The sequence below is a fragment of the Pan paniscus genome, chromosome 12 (assembly GCF_029289425.2).
Source record: "Pan paniscus chromosome 12, NHGRI_mPanPan1-v2.0_pri, whole genome shotgun sequence".
Taxonomy (NCBI): domain Eukaryota; kingdom Metazoa; phylum Chordata; class Mammalia; order Primates; family Hominidae; genus Pan; species Pan paniscus.
This window is the reverse complement of record NC_073261.2, coordinates 112825235-112847220: the sequence shown is the minus strand read 5'-3', so window position 1 is coordinate 112847220 and position 21986 is coordinate 112825235. Positions and strand designations below refer to the sequence as shown.

The following is a 21986-nucleotide window of genomic DNA, read 5'->3' as shown; positions in this document are numbered from 1 at the left end:
TCTGATGATTAGTGATGATGAGTAATTTTTCATATATTTGTTGGCCACATGACTGTCTTCTTTTAAGAAGTGTCTGTTCACGTCCCTTGCCCACTTTGCAATGGCGTTATTTGTTTTTTTCTTGTTGAGTTGTTTATGTTTCTTCTAAATTCTGGGTATTAGACCTTTGTCAGATGCATAGTTCACAAATGTTTTTTTCCCACTTCATAGGTTGCCTGCTTAGTCTGTTGATAGCTTCTTTTGCTGTGCAGAAGCTCTTTAGTTTAATTAGGTTCTCCTTGTCAATTTTTTTTTCATTGCAAATTGCTTTTGAGGTCTTAGTAATAAATTCTTTGCCAAGATCAGTGTCCAGAAGGGTATTTCCCAGACTTTTATAGAATTTTTATTGTTTGAGATCTTTCATTTAAGTCTTTAATTCATCTTGAGTTAATTTTTGTGTATGGTGATGAATAGGGGTCTAGTTTCATCCTTCTGCATAGGGTTAGTTAGTTATTCCAGCATCATTTATTGAATAGAGTGTCCTTTTCCCATTGTTTACTTTTGTTGACCTTGACTTTTTTGACTTTGATTTTTGCATATCGTGAAAGGTAGGAGTCCAGTTTCAATCTTCTGCATATGACTACACAATTATCCCAGCATCATTCATTTGTTGAATAGGGAGCCATTTCCCAGTTGCTTGTTTTTATCAACTTTGTTGAAGATGAGATGGTTGTACGTGTGTGGCTTTATTTCTAGGTTCTCTGTTCTGTTCCATTGGCCTACATGTCTGTTTTTGTATCAGTACCAAGCTGTTTGGTTACTGTCGCCTTGTAGTATAGTTTGAAGTTAGGTAGTGGGATGCCTCTAGCTTTGTACATTTTGCCTAGGATTGATTTAGCTATTCAGACTCCTTTCTGGTTTCACATAAATTTAAAATAATTGTTCTAATTCTGTGAAAATGACATTGGTGGTTTGTTAGGAATAGCATTGAATCTGTTGATTGCTTTGGGCAGTATGGTTATTTTAATGATATTGATTCTTGTTCATAAGCATGAAATATTTTTCCATTTATTTGTGTCATCTCTGATTTCTCTCAACTGTGTTTTGCTTCTCTTCCTGTGGAGATCTGTCACCTCCTTGGTTAGATGTTTTCCGTGTGTGTGTGTGTGTGTGTGTGTGTGTGTGTATGTGTATGTCTCTTGTAAATGGGATTGCAGTCTTGATTTGGCTCTCAGTTTGAACATTATTGGTTTATAGGAATGCTACTGATATTTGTACATTCAATTTAAAATTTCACTGACATCATTTATCAGTTGGATCCTTTTGGCGAGTCTTTAGGGTTTTCTAGGTAAATAATCATATGATCAGCGAAGTGAGAATTTATTTTGGCAGAAGGAATATGATACCAGTTGTGAATTTGAACCTACAAAAGCAATAAAGAGACGTGGATAGGGTAAAGATGAAGGCACATATTAAACACATATTCTCCTTATTTTTAATTGATTTCAAGAATAATGAGCTGTCTAAAGCGAAGAGAGTAACTATGTACTGAGTTTTGTATTACACATAGAGCATTAAATTGTATTAGAAATAGCTTACAGGATAGAAAGAAAATTACTATATTACAAGATTCATACAATCTGCAAGAAGTGGTATAATATCATTTGATAGTTCTTTATAGTAAGTTAAATACATTTATTTTTAAATATATAAAAATATATTAATAAAAACTAATAATAACTTAACATTGGAGATAGAATGAATTCATTAAAAAACCACAATCCAAAATGGCAAAGAGTGCAGATTAAGAGTAAAAGAGGCAAGAAAGACAAATAGAAATCAACTAGCAATGGTAGATAAAAATACAACCATATCAATATTAAAATATTAATAGTCAATACAAATATAATGTAAAGTATGTATATGTCACACAACAAAACTTTAAAATTCATGAATTAAAAAATCATAAAATAAAAGAATTATTAGAAAAATTCACAATTACTTTTTGAGAATTCACTACATTTTTTCAGTGTTTAATAGAAAAAGTAAACAGATAAATGAGTAAGAATATATAGGACATATAGGATTTCATATGCTAATAGATAACTTTACCCATTTGACATTTTTAAGACACTTTATCCTGAAAAAAGTAAGATAGAAAAACAGTAAAAAAGAAAGATACTTTCTTTTCACATGTACATTGAATATTCACTAATATTGTAGCTGATTAAAAACACTCAACAAGTTTTTGTTTTTGGATTTTTTTAAGACATGGCTTTACTGTCACCCAGGATGGAGTGTAGTGGTGCAATTAGGGCCCACTACAGCTTTCACCTCCTGGGCTTAAGCAATTCCCCTCTTTCAGCTTCTTGAGTTGCTGGAACTACAGGTATGCACTACCATGCCTGGCCAATTTTTATATTTTTTGTAGAGATGGGGTTCCACTATGTTACCCAACCTGGTCTTGAACTACTGGGCTCAAGCAATCCTCCTGCCTCAGCTTCCAAAAGTGCTGGGATTACAGGCTTGAGCCACTGTATTAGTCCATTTTCACACTGCTGATAAAGACATACTTGATACTGGGCAATTTATAAAAGAAAGAGGTTTAATGGACTTAACAGTTCCACATAGCCATAGAAGCCTCACAATCATGGTGGAAGGCAAGAAGAAGCAAGTCACGTCTTCATGGATGGCAGCTGGCAGACAGAGAGCTTGTGTAGGGAAACTCCCATTTTTAAAACCATCAGATCTCATGAGATTTGTTCACTATCATGAGAACAGCATGAGAAAGACTCGCCTCCATGATTCAATTACCTCCCACCAGGTTCTTCCCACAATGTATGAGAATTGTGGGAGTTACAATTCAAGATGAGATTTGGGTTAGGACCCAGCCAAACCATATAATTTCATCCCTGGCCCCTCCCAAATCTCATGTCCTCACGTTTCAAAACGAATCATGCCTTCCCAATAGTCCCCAAAGTCTCAACACATTTCAGCATTAACTCAAAAGTCCACAGTCCAAAGACTCATCTGAGACAAGGCAAGTCCCTTCCACCAATGAGCCTGTAAAATCAAAAGCAAGTTAGTTACTTCCTAGATACAATGGGGGTACAGGCATCAGGTAAATACAGCCGTTCCAAATGAAAGAAATTGGCCAAAACAAAGGGGCTACAGGTCCCATGCAAGTCCAATATCCAAATGAAGCAGTCAAATTTAAAGCTCAAAAATGATCTCCTTTGACTCCATGTCTCACACCCAGGTCATGCTGATACAAGAGGTGGGTTAACATGGGTTTTGTAGGGTATAGCCTCTCTCCTGGCTGCCTTCATGTGCTGGCATTGAGTTTCTGTGGCTTTTCCAGGTACATGGTGCAAGTTGTCATCCACACTGCCCTGGCAGACATTTTCCATGAGAACCCTGCCCCTGCAGCAAACTTCTGCCTGGACATCCGGGTGCTTCCATTCATCCTGTGAGATCTAGGCAGAGGTTCCCAAACCCCAATTCTTGGCTTCTATGCTCTGGCAGGCTCAAAACCACGTGGAAGCTGCCAAGGCTTGATGCTTGCACCCTCTGAAGCCATGGCCGAGGTCTACTTTGGCCTGTTTCAGCCACGGTTGGAGTGGCTGGGAAACGGCACCATATCCGTAGGCTGCACATAGCACTGGGACTCTGGGCCCAGCTCACAAACAACACTTTTTCTCCTAGACCTCCAGGCCTTTGATGGGAGGGGCTGCTGTGAAGACCTCTGACATGCCCTGTAGAAATTTTCCCCATTGTCTTGGGGAATAACATTTGGGTCCTCATTACTTATGCAGATTTCTTCAGTGGGCTTGGATTCCTTCTCAGAAAATGGAATTTTCTTTTCCAGTGCATTGTCAGGCTGCAAAGTTTTCAAACTTTTATGCTCTGTTTTCCTTATGCCTTTAACAGGACCCAAGTCACATCTGGAATGCTTTGCCGCTTAGAAATTTCTTCCACCAGATAATCATCTCTTGGAAGTTCAGAGTTCCACAAATCTCTAGGGCAGGGGAAAAATGCTGCCAGTCTCTTTGCTAAAACGCAGCAAGAGTCACTTTACTCCAATTCCCAACAAGTTCCTCATCTCCATCTAAGACCACCTCAGCCTGGATTTCCTTGTGCATATTACTATCAGCATTTTGTTCAAAGGCATTCAACAAGTCTCTAGAAGTTCCAAATGTTCTGCATTTTCCTGTCTTCTCCTGGGCCTTCCAAACTATTCCAACCTCTGCCTGTTACCCAATTCCAAAGCTGCTTTCACATTTTTGGGTATCTTTTCAGCAGCACCCCACTCTACTGGTGCCAATTTACTGTATTAGTCCATTTTCATCCTGCTGATAAAGATATACCCAGGCAATTTACCAAAAAAAAAAAAAAAAAAAAAAAGGTTTAATGGACTTAACAGTTCCATGTGGCTGGGGAAGCCTCACAATCATGGCAGAAGGTGAGGAGGAGCAAGTCATGTCTTTCATGAATGGCAGCAGGCAAAGAGAGAGCCTGTTCAGGGAAACTCCCATTTTTAAAACCATCAGATCTTGTGAGACTTATTCACTATCATGAGAACAGCACAGGAAAGACCCACCCCCAAGATTTAATTACCACCCACCAGGTTCTTTCCATCACAGCTGGGAATTGTGGGAGTTACAATTCAAGATGAGATTTCCATGGGGTCACAATCAAACCATGTCAGCCACCACGCCTGATGCAACAAGTTTTTAATAATTGAATTTATACTCTGTTCACATGGAGTTAAATTAGAAACCATAATAAAGAGCTATCTGGAAATTTCCTGAGTACTTGTAAATTAAGCAATATACTTCTAAAAACTAGATCAAGGATGAAATTGCCCAGGAAATTCATTTTATTTTGTACTTAGTGGAAAAGAAAAAACACAACACAGCCACATGTATGAGATGCAACTAAAGTAGTGATTAGTGAGATTTTTATAAAATTAAATGCCTACATTATGAAACATGAAAGATCTCAATTCACTACATAAAGCTTCCAACATGAAAAATAATAAGAAAAAGGCAGGGATCCACCATCTCATCTCATCACTGACCAAAATACACATCGCTTCATAAGTCTCTATTAAATGTTCCTTACTAAGAAACTGGATTTATCACCCTCTTTCTTTGCCCTCTCAGCTTCCTTGGGCCCTGAAGCTCAATTCCATAGACCCACCAACTGTGAAACATGTGGCAAGCACTAGCCAGGAACTGAGAGACCAAGAAATGCACAACAACCTGAGGCATTTTTAGGCAAAATCTCAGGTGGCAGCCACTTCGATGTTGAGTGGCATGGCTCACCTTTCGAATGCTTGTAGGTGAGTATGGAGATGCCCTGAAAATGTGAAGTGTTTAGAGTCACCTATACTCCTGTTCTCAGTGATTGTTAGCTGAGAGACAGCACATGCAGTAAGAAGGGCAGCCAGCGGCTACTGCAGTGGATGGTTGCTTCTGTGGGCTGCTTGGTTGGTGCTGGAGCCCAGGTAGCAGCAGAAGCAGAATAAAATTGCTTCAGTACGAATTACAACTAGAAAAATGTTATTCTTAAAAAACTCTACAGACAAAAGTCGACTTTGTTAAAACTGACATTTGGGCTATTCGTGTATACATAGGTATTCTTTTAATACCCTTTTTCTTTCTCTGTAAAACATCTCAGTCAACTGAATCTTATCTGTTTCTCCATTTGCTTCTATCTGCCTCTCCTTCCTCTTACAACCCTTTGTTAGGGATGGAAGGTCACCAAGTTACTGGTGGTGAATCCATATGTGTCTGCAGCAACCTCTATTCTTGCTTGCTCAGAAAAAAGAATTTGAGTGAGGGGCATGAGGCAGAAAAACACAGAGACTGAGGCAAGTTTCAGAGTAGGAGTAAACATTTATTAAAAAGCTTTAGAACATGAAAGAAAGGAAGGTGCACTTGGAAGGCACCCAAGCGAGCATTGTGAACATCAAGTGCAGCATTTAACCTTCATCCTATGACTTTATATGCTGACCCTCTCCTGGCATCTTGCACCGCTTTCCCATGATTCTTTGCTTGGGTGGGCTGCCAGCATGCACAGTGCCCTTCTTAGGCTTTGGGCGTGAGCATGGGCAGTGTGTTTTGGAAATTGTATGCATGCCCATGTGAGACTTTCTTCCCTTTCCAGTGGTATACCCCCCGAAGGTCCTACTCTTGCCATTTTGTCTCTTAATGCACATGCCCAGGAAGTTGCCTCTCTCTGGTGCCTACATTTAATTAACACTTTAATGTGGCAGCTGTGGACCATCAGGAGATTGTCTCTCCCTGGCACCAGCTGCCAAATTATCATTTTTAGGGAGGCAGTGTGATAACTGTCGAACCATACCCAATGATCGTTTGACATTCCTAGTGGGTGGGGGAAGAGCCCTCTCCTGCCCTGCTCATGTGTGTCTAACTACCTGTAACACCTTGATGCCAAAGGACAGACGAACCTTAAAAAATGAAATTTCTGACAGCCTGGGATCCCTTAGGAAAAACAGAAAGGTGCCAAAGACTCTGTTGTTTGGAGGAACGTGTTTTTCCTCAGGGAATCCCAAGCATTGTAAGCAGACAAATTCCCCTTAGGTCTAAGGCTCTGGGGTCTTTTGGTCTTCGTTATTATGTTACTTGATTGCTTTGGCTTTTCAGAGCTATGAGAAAATGCTTGGTATTCTGGGAGGACAGGACCCTGGTGTATAGTGGCTTGTAGTCATGACAGCTACAGTGTTAGTCATAGCAGACAGCAGTGTTGTTTGTAAGTGGTTATTACTATAGGGAACTACTTGGCTCTTTGCATGTTTTGGCCCTAAAACTTTCCTGATGGTGTTCCTTAAAGGGCTCTGCCCTAAAGCTAGTAATCTAATTAAGGAACAAGCCAAGTTAAAAGACTACCTATCAAACTAAATCACTCTTAAATTGTTTGTAAAAGAAATTTACATCTTTAAAGAAAAATCTCCCATTTGTAAGGGCATTTCTGTCTCTGCACTGAAACCACTAGGAACTCTACGGGGAAGACAATGGCTTAAAGTTTATGTAACAAACCATGCTTTTGTTTAGATCTAAGTTCTGTAACTTTGAGATGTAAATTTTCCCCTTCATAGGTGGCCTTTAAAAGGGAGGTTTGGCCTTTAAAAATCAAACTGCCATGGAGGCTGCTTTACCTGTAATTTTGGTTCACAGCCTCATTGGATTATCTATTGGCACAAACAAGGTAAAATCTGCAAGCTTGTGTTGCTATCCCATGGCTAAGGTTCCAAGCTATTGGATCTTTGTTTATGAGTGTATATACATGTCTAAATGTATTTGTTTGTATGTACACTTATGTGTTGTGAGCACAAACTGGTTTATAAGTAAAAGAGTGCAAAAAAAAATAAATAAGTCTAAGCAATTTGCAAGTTCACCTGACTTAAGTATAACTTTACTAAACAAGCTGGCTTTACGATTATTGGTAGAATAAAAATAGAAATGCCTTCAGAATTGTCAGCACACATTTTGTCTGAATTTTATGTTTGTCTTTGCTAGATATTTTAACATTTCAGTGTTTGGCAGAGAAGGTTGTAAAACTATACACCCAGCAAAAACAAAATGATCTTTGTTTGTGTGTTTTGTTTGGATGAATGAGAGTAATTTATGAAAGAAAAATATTTTGGGCCTCTAAAATCACTAAGCTGAAGGGAAAATTCAAGCTGGGAATGCTTAGACAAACCTGCTGTTAGAAATAGATAATCGGTGCCATGAAGAAAAGTCAGCATGGAGACAAAGGATTTCTCCACAAGGCCATTTTTATTTTCTGCCGAAAGGGTGCTCCCCGCAGATGGAACAATTTTAACAATTTTGGTGGCAGTCCGTATGGGGACCCGTTCTCCTCTGGCAGTGGTCTCTAGTCCTCTCTCATGAGGAGGTGTCCTGTCACCTTGTTTCGGTGGCCTCAGGGGTGAGGAATCAAGACCCACCCAGTGTGACAAATAAACCCAGACTCTCAGCAATGTGGAAAGAAACCGGCCAGCAACCTGGGGTAAAGGATTCTCATATACTGTGGCAACAACTCTGTGTACAGAACAAGGAAGGAAAAGCCGCAGGAGCCAGTAAAGTACTTCCCTGGCAGTCAGATTCTGGAGGGCTGAATGTGTGTGTGCATGAATAATCACAGACAACACTGCTTGTGGTGTTGTTTGTGTGGATGGTGACAAGTCCTACTGCTGGACAGAGTGAGTAGGTCGTCTCTGCAGTTTCTTAGCTACCTCATATGGCTTAGGGTGGATCCTGCTGTGAGATTTATAAGAGGGGCCTAATTCTCCCTCTGGGGAGTGGCCAGAGAGGATAACATGACTGAGAAGTGTGCGAGGGACCTTCAGAGGGGGAAAGTGAGGAAACAGTTCAACCTCCCAGGGCAGGCAAAGCAAGACATCCCTGGTTTAAGGGGTTGAGTCTTCTGGGGCAGGCAAGGCAAGACATCCCTGGTTTGAGGGGTTGAGCCTTCCAATAATTTCAGGAGATAGAACCTGACAAGTAACCAACATGGGAAACGTTTCTAGTAAAACAAGGACAGGGAGTAAAGATGACTCAGGGAAAGGTGAAGGTGATCAGATTTCTTCTAGTAGTCCTTCAGGGTGTATGTTAATATATTAGAAGGATAATGAAGACCAAAATCAAGAAAAAGCAGCTGCTGTCCCAGACCCTTCTCCTATCCCTGTTGTCCTCCTCTTTATAACCCTGCCTCTTGGGAATCATCCCAAAAGCTCACTCACTACCAGCCTAAGTACCCAGGGGACCAAAACCTATAAAGAACACAGAACCCAACTCTCCAGACAATATAAAGGGTGAAAGAGTAAAGCCAGGAGACTCATAGGAAGAAAAAAAAAAATCTTAGAAGAGAGAGAAAGAGACAGACAGACAAAGAGGGAGTCAAAGAGACAGAGACAGAGAGTCAGAGAGAGAGAGAGAGAAAGAGACAGAAGTAGTAAAGAGAAAGCAATGTACCCTATTCCTTTAAAAGCCAGGGTAAATTTAAAACCTATAATTGATAATTGAAAGTCTTCTCCGTGACCCTATAACACTCCAATACTGCGTGTAAAGAAGCCAGACGGGTCGCACCGGGTGAGTGCAAGACCTTCGAGCTATTAATCAGATAGTCCAAACTACCCACCCTGTCATTATGGTAATAGATTTAAAAGATGCCTTCTGGGCTTGTCTGTTAGCAGAGGACAACTGGGACCTATTTGCCTTTGAGTGTGAAGACCCTCACTCCAGTCAAAAATAGCAATACTGATAGACATTCTGACCCCAAGGGTTTATGGAGTCTTCAAATTTATTTAGTCAAATATTAGAACAAGTCATTTAATTAGCAAAGGTAAATGGCTAATTGAGCTTGAACGGATTAAAGGCATCATATCCTTTCCTCTGCCGGGGACTAAACAAGAACTTAGGAAATTTTAAGATTAGTCAGATACTGTCGTCTATGGATAGATTCTTATGCCCTAAAAACAAAACCCTTATACAAGAAGCTCATGCAAGACTGGAAAAACCCCCTCCTCATTTGGTGATTACCAGAAATCCAACAGGTGGAAAGGTTAAAACATCTATTAGTTTGAACTGCCCCTGTCCTAGTTTTACCCTCCTTAAGCAGCCATTCCACCTTGTTGTCAGTATAAACAAGGGTGTAGCCTGAAAGCATGGAGGCCACAGACAATCAAAAATTCTGTGATAACCTTCCTATCAAAAATTCTTAACCCAGTAACCCACGGATGGCCCAAATGCATTCAGTCTGTAGTGGCAACTGCTTTGCCAACAGAAGAAAGTAGAAAAATAACTTTTAAAGGAAACCCCATTATGAGCACACCTCACCAGGTCAGAACTATCCTAAGTCAACAAAAGCGAAAAAGTAGCTTACTAACTCAAGAACCTTAAAGTATGAGGCTATTCTGTTAGAAAAAGATGATTTAACATTAACCACTGATAATTCCCTTAACTCAGCAGGTTTTCTAACAGGAGATCTAAACCTTAATTATGACCATACAGAGGTCTGACCAGACATAGGAGGAACTCCCTTCAGGGCAGGATGATAGATGGTTCTCCTGGGTGACTGAGGGAAGAAGACACTATGGGTATCCAGTAACTGATAGGGAAACAAACTCTTGTAGAAATGAAGTTAGGAAAATTGCCTAATAATTGGTCTGCTCAAATGTGCGAGCTGTTTGCACTCAGCCAAGCCTTAAAGTACTTACAGAACCAGGAAGGAACCATCTATACCAATTCTAAGTTAATTTGGACTAAATGATGTCTTATTAATTGCAAAGGATAATTAAAATCCCAAACACGAAGTTTTCAACAAAAGTAAAATTTGCTAAAATTAACAGTGTAACATGTATTCATCCTAACTTCTAATCTTATGGCCTTAGGCAGTCTAGTCCACAAACATGAAGGAAGTTCGCTTTGGAAAAGGATGGCTATCATCTTAAAAAAAGGGGGGGGGGGAGAATTTATGTAAAAAGAATGTCATATGGTAAATTCTTGTCTTAAAATAAATTAACTGGTTGTTTAAAGAAAGGGATGTTTACAACAAGTCAGAAAGTTGAGGCATGTCAAAGATTGTCTGTGAAAGTCATGAAAAGTTATAAAAGGGAATTTATGCAAGAAATGTTGTACAATTTAAAAGAAATTAGGCCCCCTGAATGTAAAACTATTGAAGAAACAGTTTATGTGCAAGGTGTGTAAGGAAAGTAAAATATACTTTTGGTAAAAGGATTTTAAGGAGGCATAAGAATGTGGATTTTTACCTACATTAAAAGGTTGAAAAATGTTATCCAAACCCCTTATAAAGGAAATCTTGTTCCAGCTACATCAAGGAGCCCCAAAGGGTCCCTCAGAGACGACATAAGTAAAACTAAGGAAAAGGAAATGTCTCAGCAAGAAGGCACTGGGGAGTATAAAGTCCACTGCTAATGTCCCCATATTTAAAACAAAGGATCAATTTACTAAAAATTATATACTTGGTCTCTCTTCCACTTTCCCTTCCCTCAAAACCAAAAGTCTTTTAGCACAGGTACCACCCCTAGAATTTCCAGTAAACCAGCACCAGCCTAAGAACCACATCCTCATCAAAAGGGTGGAAACAGGGGAAACTCAAGCCAGCCTGGGAAGAACCCTACCTTGCACTGCTAACCACCGAGACTGCCATTCGCACAGCAGAAAAGGATGGACACATCATACCCGAGTCAATAAAGTGTCATCACCATCAGAGTCATGGGCCATTGTTCCAGGGTCAAGCTCTACCAAGTTAAAGCTAAGAAAACATAATCTAGCTATCTTTTCTTCCCTTTAACTACTTCCCATCTTATTATTATTAATATAACTAGATCTAACTCATCTCAAGTTATTACTTTTAATGCCTATTTCCTTATACCTTATGGAGATTGACAAGACCAAAGTCTCTATAGCAAAAGTAAAATACCTAAAGCAAACAATAACAATTAAGACAGGGTATCAGGATGTAAATGCCTGGCTAAAATGGATTAAATATTCCATCTGCACTCCAAATAAAAGCAACTGTTACACTTGTGCACACAGTAGGCCAGAGGCCCATATTGTCCCTTTTCCACTGGGATGGTCCTCAAATCAAGCAGACATGGATTGCACGGTAGCTCTTTTTCAAGATTCCACTGCCTGGAATAACAAATTGTGCCAAGCTCTTTCTCTGCTATTTCCTGAAGTTCAGCACCCTGCGGGTCAGCCCCCGAGGGCCATCCAGCCTCCATCTTCCAAGACCAATTTTACCTCGTGTCTCCAATGACAAGGGGAAAATTTTGGCATTCCTTGGAGACTTAACAGGATGCAGTGAAGTTAGGCACTTCCAAGAGCTGACCCATCAGTCCGCTCTTATTCATCCCCAAAAGGATGTATGGTGGTATTATGGAGGACCTTTACTGGACACTCTGCCAAATAATTAGAGCAGTGCTTATACCCTAGTTCAATTGGCTATCCCTTCTACCCTGGCATTTCATCAACCAGAAAAAGAAAAAAAAAAAAAAAAAGCATAGCCTCAATTCTTACCGCTATAACAACTATAAGTATACTCCTTCTTCTTAGGTGTTATGTTGTACTGTACATCCAGGAGTTAATCAAAACAACTAAGCCAAGACATGTTAAACAAGTTTGAAGAGGAACTATAAAGTAAAATAAGAGGAAATTGTAGAAAGTAGAAAAGTTCCTCTTCAAAGCTTGTCTTGGTTTAAAAATAAAATAACAGACACTAGAAATAATAGCTTCTTACTCTAAAGCCTCCTATCAACTATTAGTTCTTACACTTTGGCCCAGTTAGTTGCTTTGTCTTAGTCAGGCATGTCTTGGCAGGCCCAGGCAAGTCTTAGCTCATAGCTTATGCCCCTTCCTTATTTGGAAATGTTATTGCTTTCTTAAGCCTTTCATAAGCAACTTCCTCTCCTGCTTTATTCTCCCTTGCACTTACCTGTTTAGGAAAATTTTAGGTTATTAGCAAATCAGCTATCAGTTTAAGACTGTGAGGTCCAGCACCAGCCAATGGATGTAGGACACAGCAGTAAGGACAACCCAAATGTGTAAGGGATAAATATGTCTGCTTTTCCTTTGTTCAAGCAGGCTCTCACCATTGTTCCATCTGCCATGAGCACCCTTTTTGCAGAAAGTAAAAATGGCCTTGCTGAGAGAAATAAATTTATGTTTCAGTGCTATTTCTCTGTGGCACCAGGAAACAAGCATTTCTAACACCTGCCTTCCATTCTATTCAAAGTCACTCCTCTGCTCACTGAAATAAATGCATATCTGATTGCCTCCTTTGGAAAGGTTAATCAGAAACTCAAAAGAATGCAACCATTTTTCTTCCACCTGCCTATGACCTGGAAGCCCCCAAGCTCCCTCCCCTCTTCGAGTTGTTTCCCCTTTTCAGACAGAACCAGTGTTCATTTTACATATGTTGATCGATGTCTCCTGTCTCCCTCATTAAAAGTGGAAGAATTTAGTACAATGAATGGGATAAATTCTGGCTGTCAGTTTGGGACTGAACAAAGGAGGACAAAGGTAGAAATGAAGACAAAGACAAAAGGATCTGTTTTAAAGAAGGAGTCAGGGGCTCCTTGCTTCTAGGGAACAAGGGCCCTGAGCTTCTACAGCCCTTCATATTTATTAGGTAGAATCAACAGAGAGGAAGAGGTAATGGTTGGTCAGCTGCTTGATTTATCAAAGGCTTTCATAATTGTTTTATTTATACAACAGGCCCCAGATGTTCCTATAGATAACCACAAGGAACACTGCCCCTGGGGCGTGAATGCCTTCAGCATTCCTTCTGGCAGCAGACACAGTTGTCAGCTTGCCAACATCCTGCATTCATGAGAACAGTTTGCTGTTTGCTCATATAGCCTCCAGTGGTATACTGAGTTGGCCACGACCCTCATTCTTTCAGCCTCCAACAATAAATGTTTTAGGTAAACTTTTGTATAAATTAAAATGTTAAAGTTATTTTTGACATTCATTTAATATCTGGGTCATTTCTGATTAGGAAAGGTTTGGAATATGGGGAAATATGCTTCTAAAATTGTGAAAATGTTATCTCAAGATTTCTTGCTTTTTCAGGTTTAACTAAAGTTTTAGGATAAGAATTCTAGTTAACATGTAATTCTGTATACAAAATGTGCCAAAAAGGGTTATATTATTACAGAGAAAAATTAATTTTGTCTAATTTGGAAGTTATCCAATAGTTCAAATTACAGATTTTAAAGTGTTATTTATGGAACAATGTAGTAAGGAACCATTAAGTAGAGGAGAAAGATGAGGAAAATTTTGGATGATAAAACATTCTTTAAAATCTAATAGGGAATTGGAGACATTTGGCTAATTAACTTTTTCATACTTAAATCCCTTAGTGAAGTCATTATTTCTTCCATTTATCTGGAATTCCTAAGCTACCTTTGTTGGGGCCAGAGGAATTAATGGAGCACACTAGCCTTTTAACCTTAAACTAACTATTTGGATTTAGGCTTCCTGATACTTTAAATGTGTTCAGTATACTCTCATAAATAGAATTTAAAAAGTAGAATTTAAGTCATATTTCTCTCTCTTTGCCTAATTTCTCCAAAATTTGTAAACTGTTTGTAAATATTTTTAATTCATGGCAATGTGTTTGTTTGCATACAGTCCAGCAGGGTCACTAGGGCCACTCAGGGAGAGAACCCAGAAACCTGACATGCCGGCAAAAGGGTGAAAAATTCTTACCAGTCTCTGGCCTATTTCTCTCTGTGCAGACTGGTTAAATGAAAAGTAAAAGTCACTGTTTATCTCCTCTGTAAAGTTTTAATTAATGAAAAAGTATTTGTGAGGTTGTTCTTAAGCTATAGCCAATCTGGTGTGCTTTGTGTGTCTTTCTGTACAGTTCTGTCCAAAGAAAGGGTACCTTAGGGATAGAATGTAGGCCTAGGACCCCATATGTTTGCTGTTCAGGCCAATCCAACAAAGTGGTCAGTAACAAATTTGGCCACAGGCCTCCGTCTGGTTTCATGTCCTTGGGAACATGACCTGTAATCACGTGGCAATAGTTTTAGTTTCAACCATTTTACAATGGAGGCTGTCTTCTGGTGCTTAGTCAGTTCCTGGGAGGGGGCTACAAAATCAGATAAGCCAGTTTATCAATCTGGGTGGTCCCAGCTGATCCATTAAGTATAAGGTTTACAAGATAACTTAAGCACAGATCTTGAGAGTAGTTTAGGGAGGGTCAAAATCTTATAGCCTTCATCTGTGTGACTCCTAAGCCATGGTCTCTAATCTTGTGGCTAGTTTCATTATCTGTTCCCCAGGCAAGAGGGAAGTATATTTTAGGCAGGGGCTATTATCATCTTTGTTTTGGACTGTAAACTGTAAACCAGGCTCCTCCCAGAGTTAGTTCAGCCTATGCCCAGGGATAGGCAAGGACATCTTGAGGGCAGGAAGCAAGATGGAGTTTGTTGGGTTGGATCTCTTTCACTGTCTCAGTCACAATTTTGCAATGATGTTTTCAAAACCTGCTTACCCTCTCCTTTGAAAATACCTTGTACACTCGCAGGTAAGTCATAATCTAATTAAGGCTTGTTGGTTTCACCTATAAGGGTACTGTTTGTAAAGTTCAAAAGCCAAAAATCTTAACTGGTTGGTGTGGCTTAAGTCAAGTAACAAGGGATTTTAAATGATTTTTTTAAAGAGTGCTCAGCATAATTAAAAGTGGATATCTAAGTTATACGTATATTTAAAAGGCCTTTTTATGTTTTTCTCTTCTTGAATCTTGTTTTTCTGGAAAAAAAGTTTTTTTTTTTTTCTTCTCAGTCGACTGAATTATTTCTTGTCATTCTTAATGCAAATGAAAGGCCCCAAGGTAACTTCTGGTAGCCAGGGACTCCTTGGGAAAAACCGAGGAGGTGCCACAGATCCCAATTTGGGAAAAAAAAACCTCTGTCTTCCTCATGAAACCTCAAGAATTAAAAGTTAATAGATCCCTCTCAATATCAAAGGCTCTGTTCTGTTTTGTATTGTGTTATCTGATGGTTTTAAGGTTTTGGGGCATCAGAAATTACTTTGCATTATGAGAGAACTTTGGTATGTAATAACTAGGTAGAAAATATACTTTAAGGGTTGGCTAATAGTAACTATGAAGGGATACTTAACTCTTTGCACATTTGAATTGAAGAAGCATGGTTTTGGCCACCTGAAAAATATGGAAACATCCCCACCACCTATTAAGAGATGAGACTTCCATGACAGATGGGCTAATTACAAAATTGATTGATTGGCTTTGGGTTGCCTTGCAATGAAATGAATGATAGAAGCAATGCACTGTCTTCTCCCTTACTATCTCCCTCCTTTTGGGAACCCAAGATCCAATATAAAATAGCACACTTTATTTTGGGGATCTGCCTTTGCTTCACTGTGCCTGCTTATTAAGCCCTAAAGATGCATGCTTTCCTGGCCCTGTTCCTCCAAAGGCTCCACCCTGAAGCCAGTAATCCAATTAAGAAACTGGAAATAAAAAATCTTACAAACACTAAATCTTCAGACTCTCTGTCTGTCTGTCTGTCTCTCTCTCTCTATATATATATGTATGTATATATATAGTGTGTAATGTCTATAAAAACAAAGCTATAATTAATTGGCTTAAAAAATAAGCACTTAGGTGGCTCACACCTGTAATCCTAGCACTTTGGGAGGCCGAGATGGGTGAATTGCCTGAGCTCAGTAGTTTGAGACCAGCCTGGGCAACACAGTGAAACCCTGTCTCTACTAAAATACAAAAAATTAGCCAGGTGGTGACATGCATGTGTAATCCCAGCTACTCAGGAGGTTGAGGCAGGAGAATTGCTTGAACCTGGGAGGCGGAGGTTGGAGTGATCCAAGATCATGCCACTGCACTCCAGCCTGGGTGACTCCATCTCAAAAACAAATAAATAAATAAATAAAAATAAGTGCTTAAATCAAATATTTTTTAAAGGAAAGATAAAAGCTGTAATGCCTTTTATGTTATGTGACTTTAGTCATTCAAAAAAAGTCTTAAGAGATCGTTGGTAAAACACATATATCATCAAAATGTAAATAGGTGGTCTAAGTCATATAAGTCAGACACTAGGTTTGCTAAGTGTTTCAAGGCTGTAAACTGCATGCTTTACAACTTGGTAAGGCCCAGGGACATATGAAATAAACCACATCCCTAAGTAGGCTGGAAATAGACTTTCTCTGTGCCTAATATGTAATCAAAATAAGTTACCAGGTTTCACACTAAAGTTAAAAATTTATAAAAGTTACCATCATAACATGTAATTTAAACTATTAAAAGTAAATTTACATGTATGATGTGTAAAAACAATAGAATGTGTTCTAGTAAAATATTACAAGCCAAGGAAATGTAAAATGTAAATTTTGCCTAGTCATGAAGGATTATCTTAAATTAGACAAGAAAGCTGAAGGTTTAAGAAAGTTATAGAAAGATTGTAAAAATTAATCTTGCAAAACTCCCATGTGTAAACATTAACTAAATTCAAAAGGGTATTATAGGATCTTTTCATAAATTGATCATTGAAATAAACACACAGCAAGGTTGTCTTAAGACACTCTTCTGTCCTTTAGCAAAAAGGTTATAAAAGGTTTGTAAAGACTCCACATCAAAGTTAAATTGGTTAAGATTAGATGGAATCCACTATAAGGTTTTATTTTAATAATTGGGGTTAACATTAATAAACTAGGCCTGGTGCAGTGGCTCATGCCTGTAATCCCAGCACTTTAGGAGGCTGAGGCAGGTGGATCATCTGAGGTTGGGAGTTTGAGACAGCCTGACCAACATGGAGAAACCCCATCTTTACTAAAAACACAAAATAAGCTGGGCATGGTGGTGCATGCCTCTAATCCCAGCTACTCGGGAGGCTGAGGTAGGAGAATTGCTTGAACCCAGGAGGTGGAAGTTGTGGTGAGCAGAGGTCATGCCATTGCACTCTAGGATGGGCAACAAGAGAGAAGCTCCATCTCAAAAAAGAAGAAAAAAAAAAAGAAAAGAAAGAAAACAATATTGTTAAACTAATTCAAGGGTAAAATTTGGCTTTGGTCAGGATTTTCATGTAATAGTAAAAGGTAATGAAAGGTTTTTGCCTTTTGAGTCATCATTTTGGCAAAATAAGTAATTTATAGTAATCTGGAATTCTATTTCATAACATCGAGTGTTTTAAGCCTCTAACATAGTTAGCAGGTTTCCAAAAATCAAACATCAGTTTCAAAATTGTCTTTCCTAATGCCTGGCTCTTTGGATGAATCAGAAGGCCCCCAGAAAACATCTAGAAAAGAGGTAAACTGAATAATTCAACATGTTTAGCTACATGGGATTGCCAAATGATATTCAATCTTCTTTAGGTTATATTATTGTGAATAATATTAATATATGTTCCAAAATGGTATGGGATTTCTAAAATTCTAATGTCTAATTATGTGGTGTAATTATGGTTATGTTATTATAAACCACAGAATAACCAAATTACCTTGTATAAAGCTGCTAACCAAGTAGAATAAAAAAATTAAATACCAAAAAATAGTTTGTCAGATTTTTATGTTAAACCAGCTGATACTGAAATTGTTTAAATATACAATTTGAATAAATTCCACAGTCTAAGTCAAATTACCTATGATAACCCATCATTTATCAGTGCTATGCACTTAATTTGGAAAAACAACTGGTATTTAAGAGGATATAAGTCTAATGTTAATTAAGCATGGGCTCATGGAAAACCAGGATGACTACCTTGTTTTTCCTGAGTCCTGAAACTTTTATTATTAAAAGTTCTGCATTCCATGACTCATCATGGAGAAGATAAAGTAATCCAAATAGAATATATTGGTGTGGTAACTTACAAATTACTAAAATAGTTTATAACCAATGGTTGGCCCCATATTCCTGGGAAAACAGTTAAAGCTTCAGGTACATTTGGTTACCTGGTGGGACATTTAAACATTTTATAAAGGAATTTCATTCAATGGTTATTTTCAATGCATGTTTTCTGATTGTATAAAAGCTTTCCCATGCAAGAGGGCTGATGTTATAACAGATTATTATACTACAGTGTATTTTCACTAGATAAAAAAGCTTTTTATGATTTAGATCTTCTGAGTACATCAGAGAAAGACTGTCCTTGACATACACAATACAACAAAACTTTGAGAACTGGAACTTTGGGTTCATAATCTTGCAACTGAGAAGGGTCTTTCCACACTCTTGGAATAGACATAGATTGGATGAAGAATCCTAATTTCCCTTCCCCACCAAACCCTATCTCTTACCTTCACTTTCAGCCTCATCTAAATTTCCATTTCACCTCTGCATGTGTGTGTGTGTGTATGTGTGTGTATGCGTGCACATGTGCACATGTGTTCTGGTGGGGGCTGAGATGGAGGTGTTAAAATATCCAATGAGTTGATATTTTTATTGGTTGTTTTCTAAGATATTTTGGTGCCACTCACACTCGTTGTCTGGAGGCAAATTTCTTGCCATCTTTTACACATTTAAATTCATCCTTTAATATTCTTCTTATAGAGAAGTAGCCAGAACTGAATTCAATCTTTCTGAGCCCAGCTGTATGTCTCTAGCTTTCTTGGTTTAATGATTATGTCATATGATTGTTTTCATTTGAAGTCCTCCCTTTCAGTTTGTAGAGTTAGTTTTCACCATTATTGCAAACAACGTATAATTTTTATATGATATCATGCTATTTTATTATATGTTATGTGAGTTTTTTATGTTAAATTATTTGAAATTTTTCATTTATATACTATAATACACCCACCTGTTCAACCTTTTTAAAAAAGAATGGAGAGAGAAATTACTAGCACTACTAAAGCATCTATTCAGTGCCAGGCACTGTGCTGTAACCTCAGTGTACATTTTCTCATTTTTTCTCAAATCAACCTTTTAAAGTAAGCAATATTATTTACATTTTAAATGGAAAACCAGGTTCAAAGAATCTAATTAAAATGCTGCAGCATATACAACTTGTTACAGAAAAATCAGAAGGTGAGCCAATATTTGTTATTTTCAAAGCTCGATACACGTGACTTGAAATCTTCAGAGTGTAGCAATGGAATAGTTTGAATATATTTTATAGAAATATTAGCAAAAATAGATTGTGTATTGTTATGTTTTGCAATAGCATACACATTAGAATTTTGAGTTTCTTTTTTTCATATTTCTAAGACAATATATATTACCTATTACTTTAATATGCTGTGAAATTTACAAGAACTAGCTAGAATTTGCATGCTCTAGTGCACTAATGGTGAAAGTAGAAGTTATTTTTACAGTGATTAAATTATGAACATAACATATAGATGATTTAGCTAATATCTTCTTTTCAATTAATTATTGTACATTTTTGAGAAATATGTAATTAAACAGCATTTAAAGCAATAAATATTACTCTTTGATTTTGTGTGTAACAACCCTGTTAGAAACCCTAGGCCAAATGATAAGTAAAGGAGCACTGCAATTTTCTTGGGTGGTGATTTGATTACCCAAGAACTATTCCCTTGTGCTAACCATGTTTTCCCAATGCTACTGCTACCAGCTTTTCAACCTTGATAAATAAGCCTAAACTTATTCGTCGCTTTGGCATGTTGAGATTTTGGTGGCACTTTCTTTATTTGTTCTTCCAAAGCAACACCTGCCCTAGTTACAGCATTGTGAGATTTAGTACTGACAACATTTTTTTTAAGCATCGCATGGGTCCCTCACTCAATGCTAGCAGTTGGAGGACCATCGTTTAGCTTCCTGCCCCTAAAATTTGTGTGAGATGCAGTTTTAGAGAACACTATTTTCCTAGTCCAGTCATCTCAATGATTTTTTTTTAAGATGGAGTTTTGCTTTCTCACCCATGCTAGAGTGCAGTGGCACAATCTTGGCTCACTGCAACCTTCACCTCCTAGGCTCAAGCAATTCTCCTGCCTCAGCATCCTGAGTAGCCGGGATTACAGGTGTGCACCACCATGCCTGGCTAATTTTTTTTTTTTTCGTATTTTTAGCAGAGAAAGGGTTTCACCATGTTGGCTAGGCTTGTCTCAAACTCCTGATCTCAGGTGAGCTGCCCACCTTGGCCTCCCAAAATGCTGGGATTATAAGCGTGAGCCACTGGGCCTGGCCATCTCAATGGTTTTTAAGTAAGTAGCCTTCACTTCCTATCCATAACGTTAACAGGGTTGGCTGAAACATCCTATCTCATTGGTCTATTTATTTAATTGATGTTCCTGGTCATTAGTTTGGAAACATGGCAGATGTACCCATGTAATTTTGGTGCCATCAGGAAATAGGAAAACCATTGCATTAATATGCATTCACTTACGTGCTTTACAGGCTTTGGTGAAAGAGATGGTCTTCATGTGTAATCCTTTCAGAGGAATTTTCTGGACCCCTGTGCTTTCTTTCTGGCAGTTAAGAACTTCATTTGATTATTGTGACCATTCAAAGTCCACAAATCTCACTAAGTATAAGGAAATGGTAGAAACCGTGACTGCTCTTTGCAAACCACATGCTGATGAGGCTCTAAATGACTTTGAGGATCACTGTATGCACCTGGAAAAAAGAAATCTGACAGCTAATTTTTATGCAGATAATTTTAAGGAAAGGAAGATCAAAATTTAAATAGAAATTCTAAGTCATAGGTTAGACTTGTTGATACATGAAAGCATCTTAACTGTTATTACTTAAGAAAAGCAATGGCAATGGCTCTTTATTATACTTTTTAAGAGATATAAAATAAAATAATTTTACCCATGATTTATTTATTTATCAATGCCATGAAATTGCATCTGGTTTCTGGAGAAGTTTTAAGAATTAGGCAGCTGGACAGTGACCTTGGAATGTTAGTCTCATTACTCTGCATTCCAGCCACTTCAGTCTGACCTCCTGTACAATAAGGAGGAGTTATCTCTTGACAGTACAGCAGCGATATCAAACAGTTTGTGAGCATTATCCAGGAAGAGGAGAGACTCCGCTTTCACTTTCCACAGAATGCTAAAATCATCTTTTTTGGACTTCAAAGGCACTGAAAGAAAATACCTCAGGTATTCACGGAGATAGCATCTTAGCAGAGGTAAAGGTGATTCTGCTTATTGCCATGACTAAATGAAATAATGTTGATAAAGCACTTTATCCAGTTCCTAGTCCATAAGAGCTTCAGTATCATATATTTCTTTTCTAATGGGGTTAAGGTTTTTGTATTATCATTAATAAGTTGTTTATATTAATGTTAATATTTATTTTTCTAATGAATAGGTAATGACTGGAATGACACAGTCTTTCATGTTTTTACTAAGTGGTCACTGTTTTAAGGTATTGCCTCTTTTAATACACTTCTCTTTGCTAAGTACCAACATATGTTCCATTTCTGCCAGCACTCCATAGGATACGTGAAATGTGAAGAAGTCTCTGTGTCTATACTTTTAATCACACATCAAATGAGATACAAC

At 38.2% G+C, this 21986-nt stretch overlaps 1 long non-coding RNA gene across 1 annotated transcript in view; it reads right to left on the bottom strand.

The window, feature by feature from the left end:
• Window positions 1-21229, bottom strand: part of LOC117979079 (uncharacterized) — a 50121-nt gene extending 28892 nt beyond the window's left edge. The window contains exon 1 of the long non-coding RNA XR_004669719.2: window positions 20861-21229. This is a non-coding gene — a long non-coding RNA (uncharacterized LOC117979079). The remainder of the gene's footprint in view (window positions 1-20860) is intronic.
• Between the last annotated feature and the right edge of the window lie 757 nt (window positions 21230-21986).